The sequence below is a fragment of the Macrobrachium nipponense genome, chromosome 7, assembly GCF_015104395.2.
Source record: "Macrobrachium nipponense isolate FS-2020 chromosome 7, ASM1510439v2, whole genome shotgun sequence".
Taxonomy (NCBI): Eukaryota; Metazoa; Arthropoda; class Malacostraca; order Decapoda; family Palaemonidae; genus Macrobrachium; species Macrobrachium nipponense.
The window spans coordinates 75,982,645-76,000,088 of NC_061109.1; the positions used below are offsets into that span (position 1 = coordinate 75,982,645).

General features: G+C 38.7%; 1 long non-coding RNA gene across 1 annotated transcript in view; it reads right to left on the reverse strand.

The window, feature by feature from the left end:
* Nucleotides 1-11,977, reverse strand: part of LOC135217723 (uncharacterized) — a 17,127-nt gene extending 5,150 nt beyond the window's left edge. The window contains exons 1-2 of the long non-coding RNA XR_010315174.1: nucleotides 11,888-11,977; nucleotides 2,827-4,711 (exon numbers count right to left, since the gene is read on the reverse strand). This is a non-coding gene — a long non-coding RNA (uncharacterized LOC135217723). The remainder of the gene's footprint in view (nucleotides 1-2,826; nucleotides 4,712-11,887) is intronic.
* Nucleotides 11,978-17,444: the final 5,467 nt, after the last annotated feature.

Here is a 17,444-nt window from a genome sequence, read left to right on the forward strand (position 1 = left end):
GCATGTGTCTTACGACTTGCAACTTTATACAGTCAAGAGAAAGCCCGTGGCCATACTTACTATAGCCTGAATAGGTAATTATTCAGTTTATAGTTTAAATCCAATGTTTATGGTCTGATTTGTATTTAGCGTAACGTGATTATAATACTTGTAATGTCATTCAGGATTTTGAACATTTCCTTTAACTATTCACTATGCCACCAAGAGAGAGAGAGAGAGACATTGTATGTAAACAGTCTTTATATAACTATTTTTGTTAAAATAAGATTTTTTTATCCAAAGTAAATACAAGCTTATATGTGCTAAAATCTCCAGCAGACCAACGGATCATCAGATATATTTTTTTCTTCGTTAGTCTGTACGACAATGTAGGATATGAAGACTTTATGAATGGCGCAACGATACACAGATGTGGGCATCTGTGATAGCGTAGTAATACTGCTGTAGCAGTAGTGCCGCAAAATTAGTAATAGCAGCAATATACATGAATTCAACGTTTAGGCCAACTGCTGGGATCCCTGAGGATCATTTAGCATTTCTTACAACTACTCGAGAAATGAGGTTTTATAGCCAGAAGTTAGATTTGCTAATACAACAATTTCCATGATAGCCTTCATTGTTATCTTGAATTATAACGAGGCCAAAGTGGGTGGAGCCTCATGAAGGCATCATTCTGACGATAATTCTTGGTGAAGGTTTAAAGCTAAAATACGGTACCGTCTATTTTTTTTTTTTTTTTTTTTTTTTGTTTTTTTAGTAAAAAGGTAGAAAACCGATAAATAAAAATTGCTTGACATTGGATACAACAGTTATCAAATCAAGCTTGTCTACTATGTCTTTGAAAATTACCAACTATTCCCTACATCTTGTCAATCTGATTGTGACCTATAAAGTAGATTATAATTTCTTAGGACACTTATTTTGGGAGTTAGACAAATAATAATCGAAGTGTTTTTGTATTTATTAACATATTTTGTTGGTTTGTTCGATTATGAAAACATGTATCAGTGGAGAGGATTCAGAGTTCATAAAGGTGTACTGCTTTGCTTGTATTTAAATTTTTGGTCATTGTTGCCAGAGGTGTAGCCTTCGTTACGTATAGCCAATCATCCATCGAGAAAGAGGGAAGAAATGCTGTCATAAGTTACGTAACGAGTGCGTTCGAAACCTTTTCTCTGAGTAAGTTGGCCCGTCTTCAAAAAAAGTAACTTTTTGTTACATTATAAGTACCATATTTATTCAACCTACGTAATGCAGAATACAGTCAAAATGTTTATGTGTAGATATAATGTGTATTCTGAATAAGCGTTATATCTATGAAATGCATAGATAAAGAGTTATTGCCAAAAAACCGTGTTACAGAGGCCCTGAATCTCATAGTAAGTGTCTTCGTCTTGAATTGGAGTACCCAGGACCACCATAATGAAAACACCCAGACGTTTTTTGGTAGTGGAAAATCCAAAGTAAGAAGCTATGCTTGCTGCCTTCGCTGGAAGGGTCAAATACCAGAGAATTAAGTTATAAGAGATAATCAATACAGGAAGCTGTGACGTTAAGAGACCATCACTGAACTTCACTAAGATATGCATAATGACGGTGTTAGGTTGTAGAATGCATAAACAGTCGCAAAGGTGAAATAAGATATATCTAAGTCTTATCGCTTGGCGATAGACTTTTTGTGTTCTCCTTACGACTGTCATTCGTAAGTATTTTTTGGTTCCTCTCATCTCCCTTGGATATCTTAGTAGAGAGGTTCTTTCTGGACTAGAGGAGATGATTCAAACAGGCAAGTTGACAAGATAACAACTTTATTCTGTAACTCCATACTAGGAGATGCAGCTCGGTCGGACGACCGATATGTTTGATCGTTGGCGTGGAACTGCCATTCTAAAGCATCGCGTCGATAGCGGAACATTAGCTATCTCAGCAATTCATATAAAAAAACACATACGTAGTCCGCCCGGGGAGCCTCGAAAGGTTACAAGTTTCCGGCGTAGGTTAACAGGTCAACCGCTTCCCATGGAAGTTGTTGTGCAAAGTTATCATAAACATAAAAATGTTGACAAAGCTTTGAGCTAGATCAGGCTACTGCAGACAGCGCATAGCGTAATCTAGGTCTGCTTTGGTCACGTAGAACCCTCCTAATGCCATGACCCCAGGTCATTGGTTTATATTTACAGATCTTGTAAATTATATATATATGTAATTATTACATATATACCCTTTAGCCAGTGTAATGGTATCGTGAAGCAGTCCTCGCGAGATGCTGAGAGTCCTCTGAAGGCACAACAGAAATACCCCAAAAAATTCTATGGGCTGTAATTGATTTATCAAGCAACCAATGTTAGAAAGGACGTCAATACGAGAAACAACAGATACCAGTTGTTTCAGTTTAGTCTGCATTAAATCGTAGCACTTTACCAACTTTTTGTTGTTAAGATACTTTTATAAACGAACCAGATGCATAGGATGAACATCTATGTGAGGTATACTGAGAAAGACACACCTAACATTCAGTATCAACAAGAGTCAGATCATAAATGGAATAAGCTTCATTAGAACGTTATTCTGTCAATATAGCGCTTTTGTACTGGCCATTATACCGTTGGAATATGAACTAAGAATTCAATTCCTGCCCCTATTCACGTTTACATAATTCAACACGACACTTCTGTGGAAACTTTTAGCATTCAGCACTATGTAAATTTTAAACTTATCTTTATCTCAAGGTTCATGCGTTTAAATAACTATTTATACACAAAACTTCAGTGACGTCAGAGTTTTCGACAGATAAAAAAAATTAACCAGATAAAAAAATTAACCCACCGATGCAATGATTGATTCCTGGCCTGTCGTGAAGGTTAAACAGCATTCTATACCTAGTCCCTGGTTCCTGGTCCTTGGTTCCTGTGTCCTGGTCCCTAATCCCTGGTCCTTGGTTCCTGGTTCCTGAATCCTGGTCCCTGATTCCTGTATCCTAGTCCCTGGTTCCTGTATCCTGTTCCCTGGTTCTTGTATCCTGGTACTTGGTTCCTGTATCCTGGTCCTTGGTTCCTGTATCCTGGTCCCTGGTTCCTGTATCTTGGTCCCTGGTTCCTGTATCCTGGTCCCTAGTTCCTGTATCCTGGTCCTTGGTTCCTGTATCCTGGTCCCTGGTTCCTGTATCTTGGTCCCTGGTTCCTATATCCTGATCCCTGGTTACTGGTCCTTGGTTCCTGTATTCTGGTCCCTCTATCCACGTCCCTGTATCCTGGTCCCTGGTTCCTGGCTCCTGTATCCTGGCCACTGTATCCTGGTCCTTGGCTCCTGTATCCTAGTCCTTGGTTCCTGGTCCCCGTTTCCTGTATCCTGTATCCTGGTCCTTGGTTCCTGTATCCTAGTCCTTGGCTCCTGGTCACTGCTTCCTGTATCCTGGTCCCTGGTTTCTGTATCCTGGTTCCTGGTTCTTGATTCCTGTATCCTGGTCCTTGTTTCCTGTATCCTGATCCCTGGTTCCTGTATCCTGATTCCTGGTCCTTGGTTCTTGTATCCTGGCCCCTGGTTCCTGGTTCCTGTATCCTGATCCCAGGTCCCTGATTCCTGGTTCCTGTATCCTGATCCCTGGTTCATGATCCTCTGTTCCTGTATACTGGCTCCTGGTTCCTGTATCCTGGTCTCTGGTTCCTGTATCCTGATCCCTGGTTCCTGGGCCATGGTTCCTGGAGTCATTTCGATACATATATAAAGTCGCTTTGATACAACCCAGGTCGTTTCAGTAAAGTAAAATAAAATCCGATATATTAAAAAAAAAAAAACGTTAAATTTGATCTCGCTCCAATTCATCATCTTCATTTCATCATCTTCATTTTTATCAATACTTATTTGCGTTATAGTAATAGAAATTAAGCAGACGTCTGCTGTTGTGTTTGTTTGTTTGTATGGTGTTTTTACGTTGCATGGAACCAGTGGTTATTCAGCAACGGGACCAACGGCTTTACGTGACTTCCGAACCACGTCGAGAGCGAATTTCTATCACCAGAATTACTCATCTCTAACCCCTCAGTGGAATGACCGAGAATCGAACTTGCGGCCACCGAGGTGGCAAGCAAAGACCATACCAACCACGCCACTGAGGCGCTTTTACTGTTGTTTACATACATTTAATTTATAGACAATAAGTATAACAAAATTAACACCTTTCAGATTTCTAGCATTTTGATAACTGTTTTGCTATTTTTAAATAGACTAAAAATTAAGCGATTCTACTTTACTCAACGTCTTCGCTTCGTGAATCCAAACTTACTCACCAATTTTGCGAATCTAAACTTACTCACGGATTTCAAGAATCTAACCTTACTCATCGATTTCGTGGATCCAAACTTACTCACCGATTTCGCGAATCTAAACTTACTCACCGATTTCTAAATTCTAATTTAACTCCCCACCCAACAACGTAAAAGCAAAAGTGCGAAACAACATTAACCAATATTAACAATAGACTCCCCATAATGGACCACGTAACATTTTTGCTTTAATTGAGGTACATATCTTAGTACTCTGTTAAGGGACTGAGTCGAAATATTTACAAGATTAAAGTCAAAACTATCAAATCATTTTTTCTTCTTTCATTTAGTGACCTTGGCTTGTATCGAATCGAATTTATGGAGGTACTGAAACGACTCGAAGCGAACAGGCCTTAGGCTTATATATAGGCTTTCGAGCGAAGACTTGTCTGTAAACAGAAAAATTATCAACATTAATGACTACCTTTCAATAAATCAGAAAAAAAATTCGATTGAAATGATTACGACGAATAAGTCGCCGAATAATAGAATTCCTCAAGGTACATAGATATGGGACGATGAAAATCACCTCAACACTGGTTTTGAATTTTTCTTGATATCTTCTTCCTGACAACTGTCATACCACACAACATAAATAACTCAATGAGTACCATTCAGTATTGCCTGTCCACTGCAGCTACCAATTTCTGACATCAAATACGACCTTTGAATTACCCACTGTTCAAAATCTGTAGTACATGATTGATGAATTCTGACAGCAGTGTTCCTTTCAACTGCTTAATGTATTGCTTATGTAACATTTCACATTCAGATATCGTTCGTACGTTAATGATAGATAATTGGCTCAACTAGTCATTAACACTCACATAAGGTATTTCCTTACCTGGGCAAGAGTTCCAATGAGGAAAACGAACAGTTTTGACTAACCCGGCTCCCCTCGCTTTTGATAATATACCACACGGTCGAGCTTTGTTCGATGTGACGTCAGAAGTGGGAAAAGTCGGAATCTTGCCCGCTGTTTCTCCACTTGTGACGTCACAGTGAACAGAGTTTGTCGAGCAAAGCTCGACCATGTGGACAGGCCTCAAAGGTGAGTTTACACTAGGTTTCACCGCACGTTGCATGTGTAAAGGCCTGTCCACACGACCGGGCCTGATCGACAGACCTCCCCTCTAACGGGCACACGTGTCGGGCAAACCATCAAATTGCCCGATGGGTCTTGCAGCAAAATCACCATGGTGGCGCCCGATGGCTTGAGCTTCGACCCTGGCAGGCGTATGTTAACCATATACATTTCTTTTACTGAGCCATTCTTTGCACCACATTCTCTTCTTTTTCTTCTTTTTCATCACACACAAAGCAATTATTATGCTACTCAATATCTTCTTTGCGGTAGGTACCATGTTTATTGTACTGCACTGAACACACTACTGGCATCGTCGGGCACGCCGATCAGGCCTGCACGTGTGGACAGGCCTTGAGACTCATCACCAACTCCTCACAAATTCTTGTTAGCCCCGCCGGCTGAAGTGCTCATTAGGGTGAGATAGTGATGGGGCGTGACTCTTGATGAGCAGTCCAGTAGGCGGGGCTAAAAATACTTTGGGAGGAGTTGATAATGAGACTTACACAAGCAGCATGGGGAGAAGCCTAGTGTAAACTTGCCTTTAAGACTAGCCGAAAAATATACAAAGATAAGGCTACATAGAAGTTCGATAACAAGAAAAATTTAGGTATTTTTTATCAGATCAAGGTTTTTTCCAGTGACAACTTAAATCACACGCATTTTCTCAATCCAGCCCTACTGCAAAGTATTAATCACTGTACTCACAAATTCAAATGATGGTACTTAAGATATAAAAATATTCTAGTACAGTAGTACCTCGAGATACGAAAGGCTCAACTTACGAAAAATCCAAGTTACGAAAGCAAAGACGAAAAATTTTACTGCTCTACATACGAAAAGTTTTCAAGATACGAAAGGTTTCTGAAAGTCCGAGATTCACCCCATAACAATTTTGAAACTCACGCCGCACGCCGCCATCTTAGTTATAGTAGACTCGCCACCATCCTCCTGCTCTCCCATTGGTTCCTGATGCTAGCCAAGCCATGAATCCTTCTCTCTAATTGGACAGCATCCCTCCCATCATGCATCTTCTATACATACGTACTACGTGTTGGCGTGCTTTACCTCGGCCACTTCGCACCCGAAACTTTACCGTACGCAATCGGCATTCGTTCGCTCCAACGAATTCGTTTAGTAACGTAAATTCGTTGCAGTACGTACATATTATCGTGTTGTGCTACTTTATCGTGTTGTGAGAACGTAACTTAATTACGTACAGTACATAGAGTCATGGGTCCCAAGAAAGTTGCTGAAGTTCACAGAAAGAAGAGAATGCTTTCTATGGAGACAAAAATGGAGATAATAAAAAAGTATGAAGCTGGCTTGCGGTTGAGTGCGATCGCTAAGGAATACGGCCGAAATCCGTCGACGATAGGCACCATCCTTAAGCAGAAGGAAAGCCATCAAAGCAGCTACACCTTCCAAGGGCGTCACTATTTTGTCCAACAAGAGGAGCCATGTGCATAATGAAATGGAAAGGCTGCTTCTTGTATGGATCGAGGACAAAGAAATCGATGGCGATACGATAACCGAGACGGCAATCTGCCAGAAGGCCAGCGCTATTTTCGGCTATTTGATTGCCCAAGCCAAAGACGACGGTGGAGAGGGGACATCAACGGCAACCCCAGAGTTCAAGGCTTCTCATGGGTGGTTCGAAAAATTCCGTAAACGGACTGGCATCCATTCGGTGGTGAAGAAATTGAAATTACGTAAACAATAAAAAAGAAAAACGAAATGTAAAAATCAAAAAAAGACAAAATAAATTTTATTTTAAGTTTTTTGTAAAGTTAAGTGTTACAGTTTTGTTAATGTGTTTTGTAAAGTTTAGTTTGTTTTTTGACATTTTTTTATGTGTTTCGTAAAGTTAAGTGTACGTATCTGCCGTTTGTCCTCCTCCTCCTCCTCTGCCGCCACTTTCGGAGATAGCCTCACTCGAAAGGTAAGCTTCGACATTTTACGTTACAGTAATAATATTTCTTGTACACTAATATACACTTTATTTACAGGTTTGGATTTTTATTCTTAATTTAGGTATTGAATGGTCCAAATTGTTGTAGTATTTCATTGTTTATAGGTCAATTTAGCTTTATTATGAAATTTAATGGGGTGTTTTTGGAGGGCTTGGAACGGATTAGCCATTTTACATGTAAAATGTGTTCCAAGATACGAAAAACTCATTATACGAAGGCCGCCTCGGAACGGATTAATTTCGTATCTCGAGGTACTACTGTATCTGAATACAGAAGCTCATAAATGATGTACCATTAGGCAAAACAGTGATTAATAACTGTCCTTATTAAGAAAGTCATTCATTTGGTATTGTGCTTACGTCGACTTACAAACAAAACTAACAGCCACTAGGTTAAGACAGTTAACGTCCAAGTAATTTCTGTTAAAAATTAATACAAAAATAAAAAAGGACCACACTCTCCATACCTGTAGTGTTAAGAAATTTCCATCACTTCATCACTCAAAGACTTTCAAATGAACTCTTAAAGCCATCGCTACCAGATCATAACTTTAACTCAGGGTCTAAAAACAACAGTGAATTTACCTTCTGATACTTTTCTATCGTAACTACTTTCACCAAAGCAATGAAGTGATTAAGAAAATTTAATAAAATTTAACCGTTTCACAATGTACGATAAGGATACTTAAAACATTAAGTCGCATACGTAAAACAGAATAAGCAACGGACCTTCCTTTTCAGCCAACTATGGCAGAATTCCGCTATATAATGCCTGAAAAATGTTTCATTGCAATAATAATGACAAAATATACCACAATCCACACAACCAACACGGCACATAAGAGCTCAAATTGCACCAACACTGACATTGGTGTCATTTTAAACGGCCACGAAATAGAGTAGGTTATTTCTTAATAATATCAACTACCGCAGGCACTTTTCATCCTGGCATAGAAAAAAAATATTCGGTACATCGTCCCACACGATATTGCTATTTCAATTCACCTTCGATGGCTGGCTAAACCATAAATGCAAGGGTGTACTAATGATTAATTTCGACAAATACGTTTCATTACGTGGCCACTACCGAACTTCCAATTTGGTTTAAAATTCCACTTGTAAATAAGTGAAAAAATATTCCCTATAAATAACTAATGTCATTACGATGCAATTATCAAATATTAAAAGTATGATAACAGGATATATACTCCGTTTCAAAGCCAATCATAAAATTTGCAAAACCTAATTTTGCGAAGTAATATGGTCACTATTTCAAACCAAACTTCCTCGTAACCGCAGAGTTACAAAAGTGGTTTAATTTTCCAACGTTCAGTGGTTATACCCAACCCTGCTGGCCTACGTGGACTACAAGTGGGCGTAACGATGTTTAAAACACAATTTATATATTATGGAAACCATAAACATACGCAGTTGACTTTTTCTATCCTTATAGCCTACAGCCTTTTTCCTTGATAAACGTCTTCGTACAATAATATTCCAGTCACCATATTTACTTGCGTAACATATGACGAAGATTATATAGCAATAAAAGTTAATTTTACCTTTATTTGTCACGGGTACCCTTAGGATCTATCCCAACATACCACCGACATCCAGCTGTTTACGTGGCTTTAAATCTCACTATTTAACTACTTGACGCCACCTCTACCAATATGTAAGGAATTACAACATAGAAAGCAAACGTCTCTGCTACTCAGAAACATTTACTGTGTACAAGAAACCAAATAGGAGGGACTTTTCTCCAAAGATTCTAAAAATTTTAGGCATTGACACTAATACGTACTCCACACAATTTCGAGCAAGACAGGTGACTGACTGGCCTGCCCGTGCCCGACTGGGCTAGGACCAAGTAATTTCGGTTACCTATTACGTCACTTTGGAACACCGGCGGCGAATTTTGTTTGAAGGGGGACTCAGATGGAAGCATAAATTGAAACAAACAGATACATGACCATATAATTATTGTCCCACAAAATGTTTAAAATTTTGATAATCGAACAACTTCCTTTGAAATTCTCAGAGGTTTGAATCACGAGAGAGAGAGAGAGAGAGAGAGGAGAGAGAGAGAGAGAGAGAGAGAGAGAGAGAGAGAGTTGCACAATAATAATTCCTAACCTAATATCCTTCATAAACGAAGGAATCTAAGATATTTTCCTCCAATCCCCGGCTAATGAAATAACAAGTGGGCGTGGAAGAGGCTTCGAGCTGTCAAACTCGCTGACGGCTAACGAACGACTAATTGCGAAACTTTCTCTTCATTTCTGATAAAAGATAAAGAGCTGAATAAATGCAATAAAGCCTGTTTTTAACGTGCGCTCGCGCTTGCGTACGTGTGTGAGTAAATTTCCAATACCTATCACCTAGCAGCCGTGGATCCTGCCCTCGGAGAAATTGGTGCAGAAATTGAAACAACGCGGGTTCGATTCTCGGCCATTCCATTGAGGAGTGAGAGATGTATATTTCTGGTGATAGAAGTTCACTCTCGACGTGGTTCGGAAGTCACGTAAAGCCGTTGGTCCCGTTGCTGAATAACCACTGGTTCCATACAATCGAAACAATGTATGTGCGTCCTTGTGCTTTTGATGACCTTGTTTGAATAACTTTATATTGCTAAAAAATAAAAAATAAAAAAGTTAAAAACTGTCCCCAGCCTGAATTAATGGCCATAGCTTGAAATTATTAGAGAAATGAGAGTTGGGCACGACTGTAATCAGTCGTCTAGCAATCAGTAAGCCAGTGTTACTACGAAACCTTAAACAAAGTTAAAAACTGTCCCGAACTTAGATCAATAGCCATATTTTAAAATGATTCAAGAAATAGAAGGTGGGTCTCACTAAAAGCTCTTGCTCACCGTTCAGTAGGTCTAAGCAAATTAACCTGTGATCACGGTTGTTTCCCAAAACTAAGCAGTATGTTGCAAATTCGTGACGGTTATTCAGCAGGTAAATAAATACAAGATAACAGATGAAATAAGTTACGAAATGTTGATACTGCTTTAGTAAGTACTTGGCCGTTGACTACCAATGTTCCCTGTAGGGGAGGCGGGGCGGGGTAGTGCCGTCAATGCACTTCACGGGGTGCACTGTAGGCATCACTATAGGTTCTTTGCAGCGTCCCTTCGGCCACCAGCTGCAACCCCTTCCTTTCCTTTTACTGTACCCCCATTCATACCTCTCTTCCATCTAGCTATCCACCTTCTCCTAACAAATATTTCACAGTGCAATTGCGAGGCTGTCCTCCTGTTATACAGGGTATCCATAAAGTCCCAGTACCATTACAAGCAACAAATACTTGATATGGTACCGAGACTTTATGGACACCCTGTAACTTTCAAGCCTACTTTTAATTTCTTTTCCAGGGGTGAATGACCCCATAGACCTTTGGCCTAAACTGGATATTCTATTCCAATCCACTACCAATGTTGCCCCTATTGCAAAACGGCAAATAAACCTTACAATTTCTTGGATTTTTAAATAAGCTTCAAAAGGAACGGATGATGACATTAAGGGATGCGTCATCTCCGGCACTGCTATCAGATTTTCACCAATTGAATTTTGTTTTTTATTCTCAGCGAATAATTTGGGTCTTTCCTGGATAGTGACCACCAGGGGTTTTCGGGGTGAGGGGTGGGGGCCCTCGTTATGTAGGACTAATATTTCTTGGGGTCTCATCCATCCCCAACGGGCTTGTACCAAACACGCCGCAGAGGCGGATACATACCGGGTTAAAACCCGGGGGGTAACTATCTAGAAAAGATCCATAGTTTTAAACTGCATCTATCATTCTTTACAATTTGGGGATTCATAACACAATCGAGATAGGGTAAATGACAAAGCGGCGACGTAGCGGCCACCGATCCTGGAACGCGGCCACTTCCCGAAAAAGCACTTTGATCACGCCATTATTTCATAATTTATGTGAAAACGCTTACGTTGAGAGGAGTATAGGTCACGCTGTGCTGACTGGATGGGCCACAGCTCTTCACTAATGCTCACGGCAGCCAATTAAAGTACTTTTTCGGGAATCATTGGCCGCTATGTTACAGCTCGGTCACTTACCTTAATTGGCTTTGTCATTTTACTCGAGGCCGAAAAGGACTGCCAGAGGTTGCTTGTGTTCGTTCTAAGATTCCAGATGTCGACATCAGGCTTTTTACTCTTTTCAGCACCTTAATACACTTAAATACACCTTAATACATGGACCCCGAGCCACAAATACGCCCAAGAGCCTCAGAATTTTCACTGAGACTTAGAAAGTCTATTCTTGGGAAGTATACAGTGACCTTCCAGCTACGAAGGCCTTAACAATTTTTTAAAAAATTTCTTTAGAAAAGTTCATATTCTAAATCTCGTAACCACAGCACGGTAGACGACATTTGGTAGACATTCTTCTGATAGCCAATGGTTATTCAAACTTTCAACATCTAAAAACTCATCATACATATCCCTTGAGAATGTAAGAACCCCGCTTGAAACGCCTTGTTCTTACCAGAATCCTTTTTCTACGTTTCTTGAGCTCTTGTTTATAAAAGGATCCGTCCGTCTTCCAGTTTGGAATTGGAACTACTCTGAGCCTTCCGATGCCTGGAGAGGAATTGTTTCGGCCAATCAGAGGCTTCGACCATATCCAACGTTTCTATCGCCCTCTTTCATTGGCTGAAGCTTCACTTCTTGACAAAGCGTCTTCGTAGACGATTTTCCATAGGCTAATGGGATGAAAATCGTCTGCCAGAAGATATTTCTATTCGGACCACTCTCCTTCGACGTCTAACAAGCATAGGAACATTTCATGCACGTACAAGGTTACACATAAAAATCAAATGTGAAACATTTCCCTGTTGCTTTTTATTTCTGTCAAGGGGAAACCGTCGTGTGCCGGTTGCAAAAATATCTTTTGCAAATGAATGCGTAACAATTTCTTTGATAAAACTGGGTTCGAATCAGTCTTTTATAAGTAGAGGAAATTAAATTTGTCCCGTAAGAGTTCATCCGTTTTCATTCTACAGTATTGGATGTGTTTATGAAATGCAATTATTTCGAAAATAAGACAATGCCCATTAATTAGCAGATATCTTTTCTGACTCATCCGCAGTTTTATTTCAAGTGTTAGTCATGCATATGCTTACCTGTAACTTCTATTTTTTCAAAGAGCCTCATGTAATTTGTGCATATCTTCCTAAATATGTTTTGGGATGTCTTACTATTTTTCAGGGATAATTATTATTTATTTTCATAAAATAGGCAGACATCTGGTCTTAGACTTGATATCTTGTCTAGCGGTAACCACGTAACCACTTTTTTAGATATGCCAGGTAGTTTTATAAAGGTGGAAAATAATGCCTTTGGTCACGTACTCATCAAGTAAGGAAAGAAATCGCTTCCTCAACACTAATATGGGAAACGAAAAAAAAGTTGAGCTACAGGATGGGGTAGTGAGGATAATATCAGCGTAAACAGAGGGTGTTAGAGGTACTATACAGAGGCTGAAGAATGGAGTGACACCCAGGAGTTGATAGGATTACAACTAATGTGCTGATGTGAAAGTGGGGCTGATAAACGTCTAAGTGTGTAGAGTATTTCCGAAAGGAGTTTGTAAGAAATGGTTAGAGGAATGATTGGTCTGTGGTATATGAGTAAAGGTCGCAGAGAAGACTGTGGCTACTCAGTAAACGTAACACTGCTTAATATACCAGGGAAGGAGTTTAGCTAGATTCTAATTTGGCAAAAGGACTGACAGAAGAACAACTTTGGAGGCTCAAACAAGGAAAATATAACTCTCTATATGACAGATAATAACACAGACGCTCCGTTATAGCAAGTAAATGTTTATTGCTTTGCAAAATAAATTCCTACATAGAGTCTTATAGTTCATGAAACAAACATAATATGACTTTTCCTACTGTAAACCGAAGTGTGTTACAATCTCTCTCTCTCTCTCTCCCACTGGGACCCCATCTCCTCCCCCGCCTCTTGCTTTTTCCCCGGTATTCCGTCCCATCCAGTGTCATATTTGTTCCTCTCTCCCTCTCTCTCTCTTTTGCAAATTCAAATAGGCAGGAGATCCGACATGATTGTTTTCCACGCTCTGCAAGCCATCCCAAAAATTCCTCCTTTTCCCTTTTGCCCTGTATATTATTTCATGCCAGAACTTGATCACCAAAGGTTGTTCTAGTGCATGCCCTGTTTCCACTGTTCGTCCTTCAAAAACAAAAATGGGAATTTAAACGTGCTTCGACATTTTTTTAATATGACAAGTTTTAGCATTTTCTAATATAAAATGACGAAAAAGAAAAAGCAAACTGATATTCCAATTCCGATTATATTTCCTTTTGTGAAGCACAAACAGCTGTCATCTCTATTAGTTCAGAATCTTTAGATCAAAACAGAGCATGACAGAATGTAAACACGTAGTTTGGAAACAGTCGAAATACACTTTTTTTTCAGTGGGAAAGCGTTGCATAAAATTATGTATTTGTTTTATTCTACAGAGAGAAGACCAGGAAACTCTGGCATACGCCGTATATTTGAGAGAGAGAGAGAGAGAGAGGAGACGAGAGAGAGAGAGAGAGTGGAGAGAGAGAGAGGTGGAGTTCAATATACTGTACTTTTTTCAGTTAGGACATCTGTATTATAGTACAAATCTCATTTGCATGCTCTAAGAATTAAACTGTATATATTCAATGGATGCTATGTTAAGCAAGGAAAAGTTGATATAAGCAATAAATGGACACAGATGTAGATTCACTCAGCATCTCTCTGTTGTTTACGTGTAATTAGAGAGATAACCAGAAAGAGCAAGGCTCCTTCAACGTAAATGCTTCGACATTTACGTTTTCTTTCACGAACACCGGGAATATGCCAATTTACGTTTTCTTTCCCGAACACCGGGATTTCTGCCAATTTACGTTTTCTTTCACGAACCCCGGGAATCTGCCATTTCCTTTGCTCCATAAGTAAAATAATAATATAGGAAAGTGAAAACAATCATTTTCTTCCGGATCTAGCTCAAGTACAGCACCAAAAATCTGATTCATTACGCTTTATAAATTAATATATATCATTCTAAAACCTCAGGCTCTAGTAAAGTTTTTCACTTCATTATTGTAACAAACATGTATGCTGTCGAAGGTATATAAGCTGCATAAATCCAGGGAGTTGAATATTTTTCCCAGCTCTTTTTCACATGAAAACAGTAAGAGACAAAAAACTAAATACACTTACTCACCACAAAAATAAAATTATGTAAATTCTGCAAACAATGTTACATTTAAAATGCTGCAACAATGCACAGTATTTTTTTTTCACATTTTATTTCCTTTAGCAAAAAATATTATTTAACATAGCCTATTAAATACGACTCATTTTCTAACTCTAATCTGACTATGATTTACCACTGATTTTCATTCTTCATTTAAGACATAATCATAAAGAGAGAGAGAAAGATTCCATTCATTGACGAAAGGTATTAATGAAAATAAATAACGCAAGAGTCCCAAGATCAGGGAACCTCAGACGCAGTTTCAGGATCATATTCTACATTGAATTTTCTCTTCCCTTTCATGGCCTGAGAAGACGCCAGGTTCGGAGGAGGGTCCTGGTTATTGAGAAGGAAAAGGGAATTGAGCAGCCCGCTGATGGAAAATGGAATATTATTACGGACGAGTGAGGGGACTCGATAACGATATGAAAGAATCAACGAGATATGGTTTCCACTCTCTCTCTCTCTCTCTCTCTCTCTCTCTCTCTCTCTCTCTCTCTCTCTCTCTCACTACATTTCGTTTTGTAAACTTTCGTTCTGTTTCACACACAAAAAACTACAGGCAACACTGCAGTCTTATCAGCATTTCAAAAACTTTCTTCATCAAAGCGAATTGCTGCTACCTTTCACGTGATCGATGAGAAAGCAAAAGCAATATGTTTATTTAATATAGACTCTCCTCAAACTGAAAGCTTTTCCTTATATCTTCATCCCCATTTCTGAATTGAAACGTTCAAATAGTCTGCTGTATAACTAAATTATATCGTTCATGTTTTATTCATTCTGTTACTGTGTGTGTTCTTCAAAACACTATTGGCGTTTCTTTGTCTTACAGTGAAACTGACTCTTGTTGGACATTTTCCTGCATGAGAGCTGATCATATTCCAGTTCCCGTGTCTTTGTTTCATTGTTGTTACTGAAGTCCATCTAGCCTCAGCCAATCAACAGCTAGCAAGCATCATGACTAGTCGTATAGAAGAAAGTGGCCCAGAAAAACTGAAAAAACACTTATCCAAGCAACACCCTGAGTGATAAAACTCTACGTGAGGTCCTCACCTTATTTCAACACCGGTTCAGGACTGTAAACATCGAAGATATATTTCGCAACTTAAGATGTAAAATTTCCTTTGCCTGTTTAAGGAATTCTCATCAACGATAGCTTAACTTTCCATTTAAAAATAATATTAAAATACAAGGTAGTCAGTGGCGGAATAATCCCGAACAGCCAATGTTCAATAATAGGAAGCTTGAAACTTTCATTCCTTGAACCTGTAAAGTCTCATTTGAACATTAGAATGCGTACTATTTCTTAACTTACTTCATTACAGGCCTAACTTCTTCAGTACCTTGGACAAATGCTACACTTTTCTTTTTCCTGAAGCATGGAAAATGAGGACACCCTTATTTTTATCGTTTTATCGTTTGATATCAAAGGTTAGTAAGAGGAGCAACTGTTACTTCTTTTAATATTTCACCCCCTTGTAATGAAATAATTTAGCATAACTCTGAGGAACAAGACAGACATAAAGTAAAGAAGAAAGATACAGAAGAACAAGCGATTCCCAGTGCATTTTATATGCATTTTCAAACTATAATTAGTATGCATTCTTTTTCATCTAATTTTTTCACTAGACAGTTGTCTTTAACCATTTGTAACAGGTTGTGCAACTTACTTTTTCGTCAATCTATCCTAAACCTTCCCTTCCCGCTTACCAACACTTAGTACATTTGCTTAAAATATTATTGATATAAAAATACCTGTTCATAAGGTCTCAATGCAGAAAAACTGAAAACAATACATGAAAATTAAATATTCCAGAGAACTTTAACCTAACGGACAGACATATACTATAGAGATGGCCGAACAGACAGACGGATCAATCACTATATTCCCCGATCAAGTAAAGAGAAATGGACTGCAAAAGCGAAAAATTCTTCCGCCAAGAGGCAAATTGATTATATTCCATCTCAAACGATAGGGAAAGTATAGGGGCTTTTGCATGTTCTTTGTTATCAAAAGGGTATGCGAAGGTGGAAGGCCAAGAAAAAAGGAAAGAGGGAATATAAATAAGGAAAGAAAGAGAAAATGGTGCGTAAAAGTGGAAAAAGGCTGATAATATACCAAAGTGGAAAACATGTTGCAAAATTTTTCATGCTCCAGAATGCAAAACATTTCTTCCATTTCAAGATAATCTCAATTCATATTAGATCAGGAGGGATGGAAAAGCACAAGGGAGGTTAAATGATGAGTGACATCAAATACGAAAATGGTTCGCTGAAAGCAAGTGGAATAATAAAAAATTACTTTAAAAGCTAACGGCGATTCCATCTGTTTTCTATTTATCGTGTCTAGAGAAAGGTATTATAATCTGTCTCACACAAACAACACTTGTTAGAATGTCCGATCATGTAGGACATATTCGTCAACGTCCTAAACACAATCTTCAGCATCGGTAAATTCAAGTTTTAGCTCACGGAATTTTTTTTATTTTGCCTCAAGTTGTCAAACGAAGTAAACAACTTGAATTCATGTTTATATACACAGGCCAGTATACAAACTTTATATACACAGGCCAGTATACAAACTTTATTGAGTCTAAAAATGAAGATAAATACGGTAATAGTGGTGACAGGTATATTGTTACCACTGTGCCATATTTTCATTTATTCTTTTCCACAACAAAGTTTGTATACTGATCTATGTTTATATAAACATAAAATCAACTACTTTTTGTAAATAAAGAATAAAGACCAGCGGCAATCTAATACCATATAATGTCCTATATTA